Here is a 13,530-nt window from a genome sequence, read left to right as displayed (position 1 = left end):
TCCATCCACCTTAATGACAGGAGAAATAGACTAAAAACTTGCAGGAGGTGGCAGTGGCACAGAACTTGCAGAGTCAAGCTACAATCATATGCCATTTGTCTGCATTGTAAGCGCCACCATAATGCCACACAATGGGGGCTAGGGTGAAAAGTAGTTAGCTGAATGAGACTGTGGCTCAATCTTATGCTGATAGGAGGTTTTTGTCAAATGGCAGAAAAGGGAGAGAAAAACGCAGCCAGTTGAAGAAAGGGAGCGGGTTTGGAGACTGAGCCTGGGATGTGTAATGTGATGTGTAATGATTGGCGGCTCAGCAGGGAGAGGGTCATTTTTAGGCTACAGCCTCTCGGAGCAGCGGTAGTCTCACTACAGCGTCGAGTGAAGCGAGATATTTGATGAGTCTGCCGTATCTGAGCTCCAATCCCACCCCCCTCCCCCCAACATACACACACATTTATACACCCATGCTGTATAATATACTCTAATGGATGTTAATTCTCTCTACAACACTGGAAACTTAACAGAGGAGCTCAGAGCGCCTGTCAATAATGGAGAAAATGATGAAATGATTATCTGCTGCTTCTCAGGGGAGGATGACTGCAGCCAGCATGAGCATCAGTGCAGCAGCTCTTATCGCTGGGAGCCATCTGTGGTGAGGCCGGGCCGTCTATAGATGGCAGTAGAGGGGCACTGGCACCTTCCGCCTGAGGACGCTGAGGAGGATGAGGACGGGAACCTGCTTTATCTATGTATACGATCACTTCTGCTGTGTGACCTGACTGTTACAGCACCAAACACTCACTCTCTGTGCATGCATCACACACATACATCCACAATTACGCAATATTTTTTAAATATACCTAATTTTCCAATGTGACAACACCTGTGTATAATTGCTATGTATTATGGAAGTGAGACTCAGCTATGCACATGCAAAAAAAAAACACAAGAAAAGAACACACATGCATGCATTGTTGCAAATGAATGCAGATAGCGCTCTGGGGTTGATTAATCATGTCTATTTAACCTGCTGCCCTTCCACACTGCCTGCCTCTGACTTAAGGCAGATTCCAATCAGCGCACCAAGTAGTTTAACTGTTTTCAATTATTAATTGATCTCGGTCTGTGCATGCTCTATGTGATTGATCATGCAATAAGTTGCCCACAAAAACCCTGCAGGAGAAGGGAGACGGAGAAAAAGGGCTGCTGCAGCCATCGATGTGAATGGTATAATTAAGCTCAACCTAGTTTTTAAGCAGAAATACACGACAGTCCTCACACAGCGAGCGTACAATGACGTTTTAATGAGAATGCTGACTCGATTTGAAATATGACATGGGAGAATTTGTTTATTCAACAATGTCTGGCCAGTCTGCAACACAGAGAGACACGCTAATTATATCACTTCTCAGAGCTGGAATGTTTTCGGTCTTGTTCACCTGCTTATTACAGAGCTCGGGTCAATATGTTATGAGCCTGGTAGCAATTATCAGCTCCAATTATTAGCACCTCTGAAAAGCCTTGGAGACAGGCAAAAATAAGACAACAGACAAAAACCATTGATTGCCATTTGTAAAGTGTCAGAGTTGGTCGATACCATTCATGACATGCCGGCTCACCTAACAACATTGAGGCTCGAATAAGAATCAATTATGGCATCCAATCTTAAAGATGATCGAAGTTAGAGAAGCAGATTTTGCTCTAAAAGATGCTGGTAAATGAAAAATACACAACTATCATTCTGCAGCATGACATTGAAGCCCTGATTTTACCAGTGAACCTCTACAGTTTATATTTCTGCACACAAATCATCATCTCTCCACTATAGATCTTTGACTAATTACAAACTAAACAACAAAAAATAAGTTTCTCAATTCAGCACCACAGTGGTTTTGCCACAGCGGGCTAATGTTAGCAGCTACTGTGAATCAGAAAGTCTTCAACAGATGACTCACAAGGCACAGCAGTTTTCTCTGTATAGCACATTTCATTCATTAGGGTAAATTCAAAGTGCTTTTTGGTGCAACAAAAGATAGAACTAGACACAAATTACAATAAAAATGAAGAGAAAAGATGTGAAAGGTAAAATGAATTACTAAAGATTTACAATTTTAAATTCACCATGCCCCTTCAACAACTTCACAAAGTCAAAATGTGTATATTAAAGAGGAACCATGTAAGTCCAGTTGCTTTTCCTCTGTTTTGCTAACCCTCCTCCTGGCCAAGTGCATTTGTTTACAATGAAGCCAGCGAGAAATAAACCTATAAAGCGGTAGATAAAGTTATATATCATATACGATGTTACGACATGTATATTTGTGTAGTTTAATCTGTCATAAACAAGAGATTACAGGTTGTGGGGCGTGTTTGTGTCGTGGTGCGCAGAGACAAGAGCTGAGACACCGGGGCGGCGGCGCTGTTCTCGCAAGGTTGGTTTTCAGCCAAGAGAAGGACTTGAAGGGCAGAGAGCCTCCATTCTCCTTTGTAACCATTAAGCCATTTATTAAACCATCACAATTACAGTACTCCAAAGCTGTTTAAAGGGATACTTCACCCAAAATCGATAATTCACCAATTTTCCACTTACTGTCATGCCAAGGAAGGGTTCGGAGAACTTTCAGAGTTATCAAAATGCTTTTGAAGTTCCAGGGGGGGTCCAGCTGTCAACGGCTTTTTATATAATGGTGGCGGACAGTGCTCACTTTTGAATTGACCAAAACTCAAACTATGAACTCCTTGGAACTCCAAAAGCGTTTTGATAAAAGTTCTCCAAACCCTTCCTTGGCAAGATGGTGAGTAGATGATTGGTGAATTATCGATTTTGGGTGAAGTATCCCTTTAATTAAGGTAAAAATGTAGCATAGTTAAGCTACAAATCCTGCATAGTTCCTCTTTAAAGCTGCTCTATCAAAGTTTTTCATTTTGATGGTGGGTCAGATGACTTAGATGTTTTAATGTGCATGAGGTCAATTGTCAATTATCTCCTAACTCTGTAAATGTGAGTGAATGTAACTTTTGGTTCACTGGGATCATTTTCAGCAGCACACAGATGTTCACACCAGAAAAACAACTGTGAAAGTGACTTTCCACTGTGCAGCACCACATGACAGTCAGACAAAGTTAGCCACTAATTAGCATTTTAGCATCGGAAGAGTCCCACCTTCAGCTGTCTGATTGCCAGTAACATAAATAAGATCAAATGAAGACTGGTGGTGCTCTGCATGAGCTGGGTGTGAAATGAAAACTGTTTCCTCATGCATTTGTAACAGTTGTAAATGTTCCTTTAAGAACGTAAGCGTGAAGGCGCCGGGACGTCATTGAGCGTCGCGCCGCGTTGTTTTGTTTTCAGTTGAGAAGAAGGCTACCTGATGAGTGGACGCCATTAGCTTACTGAGCTGGTTTCTCCCTATGGTTTCTCCTTTTTCTTCTTCTTAACTCAGCTAACAGTGAGTAAAGTGAGACTGCTTCTTTGTCATGTATGATAGTATGAAGTGTTCGGCTCAATAAAAGGGCAAAAGTGAAGTCCCAAGTTAACTATTTTTGTGGACATTACTGTTTTTCCTGCTCACACGACCGACTCTCACTCACGAACTGTTACACATTCATCAAACCAACTCTATTGGGTAACTATATTGTGTTTACAGCTTGGTTCCACTGACCAAAGCGGCCCATTGACCCAGTTCAAATAAACACTGGAGGAAATACTGGACCAACTGCTGCTAGATTCCTCATTGATATCCCAGACTGTCCTGTTTAAAGTTCAGTTTTTTTTATTTTGGAGAAGTCACAAGTTTTGGAACATTCCTGGAACGAAGGTCATCGAGGTCGTAGTTGCTGAGTGAACTGGCTTGGTGACATGATTCAGCGACATCTGGACCCAGCGCAACAGTGTGTGAAACTCGCCGGTAGCTAAGTCACTGTGACTAAATCTAGAGCTGACTAAAGCGGACCCGAACGCACCGTTGCATTCAGCACTGCAGCGGGCTAAATCCACTGTTTGATTGACAGGATGGAAGAGTGTCCAATCAGCTGGCGGGGACAGAGGATGTGATTCTGTAATCCCGTACTCCATTAAAAGCCCCATTAAAGCCACGGCCAAATAAAACACACCACAGAGAACATGCCTTTGTGTGTTTGTATATACGAGTGAGTGAGTGTGTATGGGTGTATGTGTAGTACTGTATATCTTTCTTCCTGTGTGTGGGTTGGTGGGAGGCTGCGAGCGTGATTGCCCGTGTGTATGTGTATAAATGTATTAAACACACAGAGCAGATAGGCCCTAAGGCAAAAAAAAAAAAAAAAAATCTCTGCTTTAATTGTGTGTGATTCTGTGGAGGAGTTGAAGGGAATTCTTCCCTTGAACCACAGAGACAGAGAGAGAGAGAGAGAGAGACAAAGACAAAAGTAAAGAGTGGGTAGAGCAGGAGCTAGAGAAGAAAGGAGATAAAATACTAATTACTATGTTTTGTATTCACTAGAACCTGTGTGTCTCATGCATTTCTTCAAAGGCAGAAATAATAATAATAAAAAAAACAGTCAGAATTAGCTTCAAAAACACTAAACAGTCAGCATTCTTTAAAGCTGTGGAGCCTGTGTGGTGAGTGGTGGCGCGGAGAGCGGAGCGATAGTGCAGATGTCAGGGATTTCTTTGTTTATAGGAAATTCCAGTTTATTTTACCACGGGCCACGTTTTTTATTTGCAGTTGTAGGTCGTCACTTCAATTGGTTATGATAAAGCTCCACAGACAACACAATGTACAGCAAGAGGTGAACCAGGAGAGTCTGGATGTGGAGAATGGAGACTTGTACTTTTATAAAGGGAGACTCAGGTTGTATAATAATATTATATATATATATATATATATATATATATATATACAGTATATATATAGAATATAATAATTCTCTGTTTACATTCAGATACCTCTACAAAATGGCACTCACTTTATAGTGGGCGATGTAACAAGTAGTGTTTGATTAAGCCTCAATGATTAGATAATGAAATAAGATCATTTACACCACCACTGGTTTATCTCACTACTGTTAAAGTGTTAACAACACATCACTGATCCCTATGCATAACAGAAACAGAAACACCCTAGTGCTTTGTGTGGCATGCTGGGAAATGTAGTCATCGAGAGAAAACAAGGAGATGTGTGATGAGCCATCTCCAGTGTTGACAGAGGAGGAAGTGAGGGGCAAATTACGTTTCATAGCAACATACAATATTTCAAGATGCTTTTCACATTCATTTCCTCTGGTGCAGGCTGAGCAGCAGCAGGACAGCGGTAATGTCACAACATGAGGATGTTTAACACAAAAAAGTGAAATTTAGCAAATGAGTTGTTGCTAACTTTGTGTTTGCATTCACCTGAAGTCATTCCCCAGTCAGTTTGTTGCCAGTCTGCTCCCTATGTCACCACTGCTCTACTCTGTGTCTGTCTGGCTGCGTAACAAGCCTGCTTTCATGCTGGAGAGAGGAGGAGACGAGAGCAGAAAGCCGGTTTCTACTCAGCAAACCATATCCAATCGTGCCAACATACAGTATCGGGCCACGTGTTCGGTCTCAGGCGCCACCCACAGCTATACCTATTATCTTCCCTCGCTCCCGCACACCTTCTCTGCATCTCTGCTTTTCGCTCACCAACTGCTTTGTGATTTATGTTCCCTTCCTTAAGCCTCTTACGCTTCAGGCAGCGGTGGCTGTGATGGACCTCTTTCTATGTATATCCCAAAAACCATAAAACCTGCAGTCTTGAACACACACACACACACACACACACACACACACACACACACACACACACACACACACACACACACTCATGCAGCAACATGTTCATACACAGCTGTTTTGCCATGGACAGATGTAAAATCTTTTGCTAATTAGTAAGAAAGTGCAGCATGATTGTATCCACCATGTGGCTCATTTCATTGCATCTATAGTATCTCTTTCCCTTTGTTTCTTCAAACCATGCATACTGCTCAAAGATACATCAATAGTGTACTAATTAGGGATGGGTATTGATAAGAATTTAGCGATTCCGATTCCATTATCGATATTGCTTATCGATTCGATTCCTTATCGATTCTCTTGTCGATTCTCATTGGGTGAGGGAATAAAAGAGAAATGGGTTTGTTTGCATTAATGCAGTGGTTCCCAACCTTTTTTGGCTCATGACCCCTTTTGACATCACAAATTTCTGGTGACCCTCATTCAAGATGAGCAAGCTCAGATATTTGTATATGTTGCATTTTATTTTATCTTGATTTATTCAAGAAAGTGAATATATCAAGAATATAGTTGTTTAAGATTGTGAAAAATAATTAGTTTATTTATTTATTTTTAATCAATTACTAGACATTTAAGGCGATCCCATTTGAATTCCAGGCGACCCCACATGGGGTCCCAACCCCAAGGTTGAAAACACTGCATTAAGAGGAACCAGTTTTCGATTCCCATCCCTAGTACTAATGTGACAATAGAAACTCTATTTACAGGCTTCATTGCATCTGCAGGTTTCATGAACCTGTTGCCATCTTGGCATGTGGGCTTTATTATATTAGCAGCCTGATGATTTGTGCACTCATTCCTTGGGCCAATCAGTAAATTAATTTAATTATCTTTTTTTTCCCCCCAAAAGGCCAAAATATGATCGTACTAAAGTTAATCAAAGCCACCCATCAGAAATGTGTGTGAAAATGTAGTGAAAAAGATTTTTTTTAACGGCATCGAGTCATTTCACCTTTCACTTCTTAATAAAAGTCATTAGATACACGGCCGTTCCATGAATTCTGTATAACTCCCTGACTCTTTTGTGCTACTTGCATTTATTGGGCGAATAAATATTTTAGACTGAAGCACTCATTATTTCTAGAGTTAGTCTTTGTGATGATGGTGATGATGATCATACTAATGACAGAGCCTACAGCCAGGTCCATGACAGGTCACTGTTGAGCTCTTCTCCTCAGACTCTTATCAGCTGCTTCCATGATTAAAACTAAATGTTGTATGCAGGCAGAACATTTAAGATCATCTTTAACAAAGGAATATCTTTAATTTAAATGAGTTGTATTCACTGCTTTCAGAAATCATCTCAAGTCCTTTGAGGTGGGATGAGACCAAGAGCAGCTCAGTGGATGCCTGGTGATGTGGTTGTGGTTTTGTGACACTTGCACAACATCCATAAATAACTCCTCCATAAGGAGTTATTCAGGAGTTGAATAAACTTCTTTTTTGACCAGAGATCAAAACAACTGGTTTCATGTCTGAAGCTGTCCTCATGTCCGTCTGAAACACTGTGAGATGATGACATATTTTCAAAGGGCCACAAATTGAAGACTAAAGCCAGTCAGACAATCGAGGCTGTGTCAGAGGGCAGATGTTGCCAGAAGGTAAAAAGCCCAACTCCAAGTGGCGATGCAATCATCAGCCATGACAGAAATAAGAGGGGTTAAGGGGCCACAGCTTCACTTCTGCTTTTTCAATTTCTACCTTGCAATCAGAGATTCGATATGTCAAAAGTGTTTGAAAAAAGGACAAAATTGTGGGGAAGCCATTCACAAAAGAGGTTCTTAAGAAACGCACATACAGTTTATGCTGCCATGTAGACATACGCATTTACATATTTAGAGAGAAGTATGTAAAATAGCAACCACAAAAATATTCATAGACGTCCTATAGTAGCACTCAGACAAACATAGACTCAGAATGACCTGCGTATTGTCTCATATCCTTGTTCTCCTTTATCCTCCATCACAAAGATGATTTCTTGCCCAGATTGAGCTGAAACTGGAGCATCATATGGAGATAAAGTAAATCCCTTTCTGCTCAGATACTGTGGTCATATTTATGGAAACATAAGAAAAATAGGGCTAGCAAACATAGGTGCGAGATAATGTCCTTATCCCCATTTCCTTTTCAGAAACAGAATCATGCTCCCGTGAAAATTAAACAGACGCTTCAACATTTTCAAGGTATTGTTTCTGTTTCTTTCTCATCCTGCACTTTTGAGTCCTTCGTCTAATCTATTATTATTATTTTGTCTTATCTCTGTCATCCTACCACTTCAGTTTCTCAATTTATTCCCTTTTATCCCCTCTCTCCCCTCTGTCCTTGGGTTTGCAGCCTGTTTTTGCATGTATACGGCGACATCAGTGAGTCTGGAGCTACAATAAATTCAGGTGTGTCACTCACACACTATGATTTGCTTCACACCATCTTGCGCTTCCCTCCTACTCCGTTCCCATGTAGCACTACTAGGCATAATATTCATACTTCAACATGATGTGTAAGATTAGTAAAAAGCCTCTTCCTACAGCGGTGAAGTTGATTCTTCAGTCATTTTCATTAAAAAATGACATTATAGCAGCGTAGAGCTTATTTAACAACAAATCAAGGTGTCTGTCCATCACGTCTCCAATCCTCAATGCCGACAATGTGTTCACTTGTAACACAAACTTGTAACACAGCGCGGGATAAGTGGAGCAGTGCTGACAGTTTTAATGAGTCACTTGAGCTGCTCCGTTTCCCAGGATTGTGGCAGCTTCTTTTACGTATTAATAAGGTCATCCATCAAGACGAAAAGGTTCCCGTCAAATGATTAGGGTAATAAAGCCAATTAAAATGACTGGCCATTTTTCTGAATATAGACTGGCTAATTAAATATATATTTATGAGAGGCCACTCCTGGCATTTTAGTGTCGCTCAGCAACGCTGCAAAGGTGAACTTTAGTTTCCAAACTGTGTCCTTGGCTGGAGAGAGGGAGGACGTTTTACATCAAAGGTGAATGTCATGGTTGTACGTGGCACCAGAGGCTAATAACATGTTGGTTTAACTGCAGCATCTTGGACATGTATTTTTTCCCCCCTTCAAATTATTATTATTATTAACAATATTATCATTATTGTTATTATATTACATTATTTATCTTTCTTTTCTTTTTTCGTCTTTTTCTCACTTTTAATCTGTGTAATTGGTCCTATGTTCTATTTATTATTATTCTATTGTACTGCTTTATTCCACAACTCTTGATTATATATAAGTGTTAAAGCAACACTATGTAGGATTCATGATACTAGTTCTCTGGTTGAGAATCACAGAGCCTACGTGAATTTGTTGCCGGTACCGTCACCACCGTCATTACCGGTACTGGTGCCGAGCTGCGGTGTACCAGGACCATGGTGTTCCTACCCGCACAGGAAAGTTACATAGTGCAGTTTCAGCCGCCGCGACCCTGCTCAGCCTGCAGCGGCGGCACCAATCATCCTATTAACCATTTTTCTATCACTTCAATGAGTTTAGAAACATTATTCTAAGTTAAAAAAAACTACATAGTATTGCTTTAAGATAATGTGCAGCTGTAAAAAGGAGAAAAAATGTATATGATGGGAAATGGATTGCTCATGTTACCATTGTGAAAAAATACATAAAAATGCTGAGTTGCCACAGATCTCCATGGCGGCTGCAGCTTTGCGAGCGGCCTGCAACTGCATCAATCAGTCAAAGGAAAGAGTGTGGAGCTGAGGGAGGAGCGGTTGTTGTTTTCTTGGTCAACAGAGTGATCTTGGTTGGTTGGTTTCATGAGAGGTTTTGCTCGTGATGATCTCTGTGAAATTCAAAACATCCGGCCGGGGCCAAACAAATCAGCTGAGCTCAGCTGAACGGGCGAAGCCACGACTGATGTGAGGCTTCCCTTCCCGCCACGGGGAGAGAGGAGTTGCCTCCACTGAGTTCTGCTAAGAGTGATTCAGTAATAAAACCCAAAGACCTCGCAGGCAGTATCTGATTTCCAGGCGCTGCTGAGGGAAGCCTTGTAGGTTGAGGGAGGGTGAAGGTCTGACATTTGCAGGAAGCAGACAGATGAGTAATGAAGCGCGTGTGTACGGCGCTCACTTAACTGAATAAAGCATCATCTCTACATGGAAAAGAGGTTACTGTACCAAACCCTTGTACGCTGACGTGTTTTACGTCGCCATGTTTGAGGATAAGTAACGCTTTCATGCCGCACAATCAAACAAACGGAGGATGAACGTCACGACAAGGGATGAACGGCCCCGAAAACCAAGAATTATGTTGGGATGCTGTCAGCAGAAGGAGCCTGGCGGTGAGGACATGTAGGCGTTGTGCCCGTCAGATTTACTCAAACATGAAGGTTTGCTGTTGCCGTCCTGTCCCCCACTCTTCCTGAGAGGAAAGCAGGGCGAAATAAAAATAGCAGCAATCTGTTTCTTTGTGCGGCTTTTGCGTGGGAATAAGTCCATTTATAAACATTTATAGAACACATGCACCACAATAATTACTGTTGTGGTTAGCTCGCATTAGCTAGACGCTAGGAAGCACGAGCAGAGAGGAGGAGAAAGCAACACGACCTGCTAGTTGACTTGTTCTGGTCGTCTTTAATAACAACTCATTATTGCACCTAAAGTATGCGTTATTGCAACATCTGAAATCTCACATGTGACATGATTAGATGGCTTGTGGGCGATCTGGAAGTTGCACAAGCAGAATGAATGCTGACCTTCTGACCAGCCACAGCACATTTTCACACATAGTGGGAGCAAAGTATGAGCCTCCCAGCTGCAACAGACACAGTTTGTGGCTTAATTAAGGCACTTGGTTACCCTTTGGTCCACTTTTGTCACACGGTGGCTTCATCTTTGGATATGCTGTACAGCTTCACTTCCTCCTGTACTTTCCTCCCCGGAGATTCCAAGTTCATCTGCGCTGACGACCTGAGGTTTGCAGCGAGGAAGGAGAGCTGGATTCAGACTCAATTTTACGGAACAGGGGGTTAGGAGCGGATGATTTTCTACCAGAGCTCCTGTCGCTGCAGTTCCCCCTCTTGCACCAACATGAAACTTTTTTTAGTTTTCTGCAGCTCGGAATCAAATGCTCACAATACTCAAACGACGGCTCAAAGTGCTCAGAAAGTCCTCAACACAAAGTAAAGATTTACAATTCCGCGCTCGCGTAGCAAAAGATGAACACAAGGAGGCTTTTATCCCAAACTGGGAGCTGCTCTCTGATGAGTCTGGATGACTGTTATCTTCACTGGCCTGTCACATCCAATGAGAATATGCGATTCTGACTGTATCTGACTGACTGTCTGCTCCATTACAACATATCAAAATAACATGCTCCACTAGATCAGTTGCATATTTTTGCCTTTTCAGTGTCTTTTAAAGGGATAGTTCAACATTTTGGCAAATTGGCCCATTGCCATAATTGCTATAGTCATAGCAGTAGGTTTGTTACCTTTAATTGTAGGTGTAAGCTATTTTTAGTACAGCGGAGCGCAGCAGCTGGCTGCTCAGAGCTACGCTATGGAGGCTAACGGAATTTCTTGGTTTCCCTCATTAAACTCATCAAATACAAAATCCCAAAACTCCACAGCGCTTTTGTAGACAAGTTGTGACCTGCACAACCACCACGCTATGAGATAATAACGGAACGATACGAAACGGAGCCGTTTTCGAGGTAAATTCATACAAAACCGCTGATGCGCGTTGCGTTCAGGGACAGTTTTTCAGCAAGCAGTCTCCGTATTTACCCTGTATTTACCTCGAAAACGGCTCCGTTTCGTATCGTTCCGTCATTATCTCATAGCGTGGTGGTTGTGCAGCTCACAACTTGTCTACAAAAGCGCTGTGGAGTTTTGGGATGTTGAATTTGATGAGTTTAATGAGGGAAACCAAGAAATTCCCTTAGCCTCCATAGCGTAGCTCTGAGCAGCCAGCTGCTGCGCTCCGCCGTACTGAAAATAGCTTACACCTACAATTAAAGGTAATGAACCTACTGCTATGACTATAGCGATTATGGCAATGGGCCAATTTGCCAAAATGTTGAACTATCCCTTTAAGTACATCCAGGCACGGCTAACACATCGTTAGCAACAAAATCATAATTTAATTTCATTAAATTAAAGCCTTTTGCTAAGTGTCAAAACTGATCACTGGGATGCACCTGTCAGCTACATTTATAATTCCAGTCATCTTTATTCTCATTTCATGTTCTGGAGAATAAGTGAAGCAACATGTTTTTTTTTTTTTCCTGTGGTGAAGCGATCACTGCCGCGGGGATTGAAATGGCACAGCGGTGGGCTGATTATTCTCCTGCCACATCCTGCCTGTGGCGGTGACATGGCCATTATCTCAGGCCTGCAGATTAATTCAGTCACAAAGGAGAGGTCACCGGCTCCTGCCAGGCCTGAGAGATGAGACTCTGGGGGATTTTGCGAGCGGGAGTGGGGCGAGGCGAGGACGTCTTCTTCTGGCCTTTCTGCTTTGAAATTCAAAGGTTTAAGGTCAACACTCTCCCTAATTGGGAGGGTACACCCCTTGACAATACTGGCCCACACCATTAAAGCTGGAATTCCCTGCTAAATGATCTGCATTGTAAACTGAATTACACTCATTTTCTGAATTTCGCTTGTGAATGGGATAACGCTGTGCTCTCAATTTAAGTCTGAATTGGATTTGATTCTAAATCCCAATTACATTCACCCAGTGATGAATACTAAACAAGAACGAGATGGGATTTGACGTTTTTGTACAATGAGTCCTGCAGCTGTATTCTCTTGAATTGAATTGCAGTCAAATTGCAGGCCAGAAGGGCAATGTACAGCACGACATGTACTGTACAGTAAATTGATATTGAATGATCTGATCATTGTTTCGATATAGAATGAGGTCATAGCTTGAGTAAGCTTTTCGCTCTGTGCTTCAAAGGCCTCACCTGTAACATTCACTTTTCAGCTTCTTCAATTCTTCCCACTCCAGCACACTTTTGTATTTCTATTTCCCTTTCAACCCATCACTCTTAATTTTACTCAAGTCAGGCCTTTCATCTTCCCCCTTTCTTGCTTCATTGTGCAGTGAATTGCCTGTTCACCTTTTCAGGCTCCTTTCAGATATCATGTCTGTCTGTTGTTCACTCTTTATGTCTGTCTCTCTCTCTCTCTCTCTCTCTTTCTGTCTGCCTCTGCCTCCTTCTCTCCAACAGTATTTCTCGTAGGCCTCACCAACCTGTTATTCAGCATCCCAGGACCTTCTGTCATTCAGCCAAATCATGCAAAACTATGACTTAACTCTCCCTCTATTATCTTGACAACTCCACCACTGCTGCACTTGCATCTAAACACAAAATGCATCATGGGACCATTGTCATCACCTTAAACTTTGCCACAAAAATCACTGCATGTGATAAAAAAGGTGCAAGGGGACATAAAATGAGAGCAGGAGCCTTCTTCATCAGCAGATCAGTGCCTGGTGCTAAACGCTACCATCAGCACACTTCTGTCCCTGCAGAGGCAGTGAATTTGCAGCTGGAGTTTAGCAGGTTATTTTCAACCTGTTCACCACCTTAGTTTGTGCTAATGTTTGCTAATTAGCACTAAAAAGCAGGTACAGCTGAGGCTCATGTTAAATGTCAGTAGTTTTACAGATGTCAGTGGTATTCATCCTCGGGGCAACACGATTTGCTCCAAAGTCCATGGCAATAGATCCACTAGCTGATCCTGGGCCAGCGTGGT

General features: G+C 42.1%; 1 protein-coding gene across 3 annotated transcripts in view; it reads right to left on the bottom strand.

Moving 5' to 3' along the window:
* The window catches only part of ncam2a (neural cell adhesion molecule 2a), a 242,583-nt gene that overhangs the window by 78,835 nt on the left and 150,218 nt on the right, over positions 1–13,530 (bottom strand). The gene's annotated exons all lie outside the window — the stretch shown is intronic.

The sequence above is a fragment of the Trachurus japonicus genome, chromosome 2 (genome assembly GCF_045865225.1).
Source record: "Trachurus japonicus isolate A0001 chromosome 2, Traja_1.0".
In the NCBI taxonomy this organism is placed as follows: Eukaryota; Metazoa; Chordata; class Actinopteri; order Carangiformes; family Carangidae; genus Trachurus; species Trachurus japonicus.
This window is presented reverse-complemented; position numbering and strand designations above follow the sequence as displayed.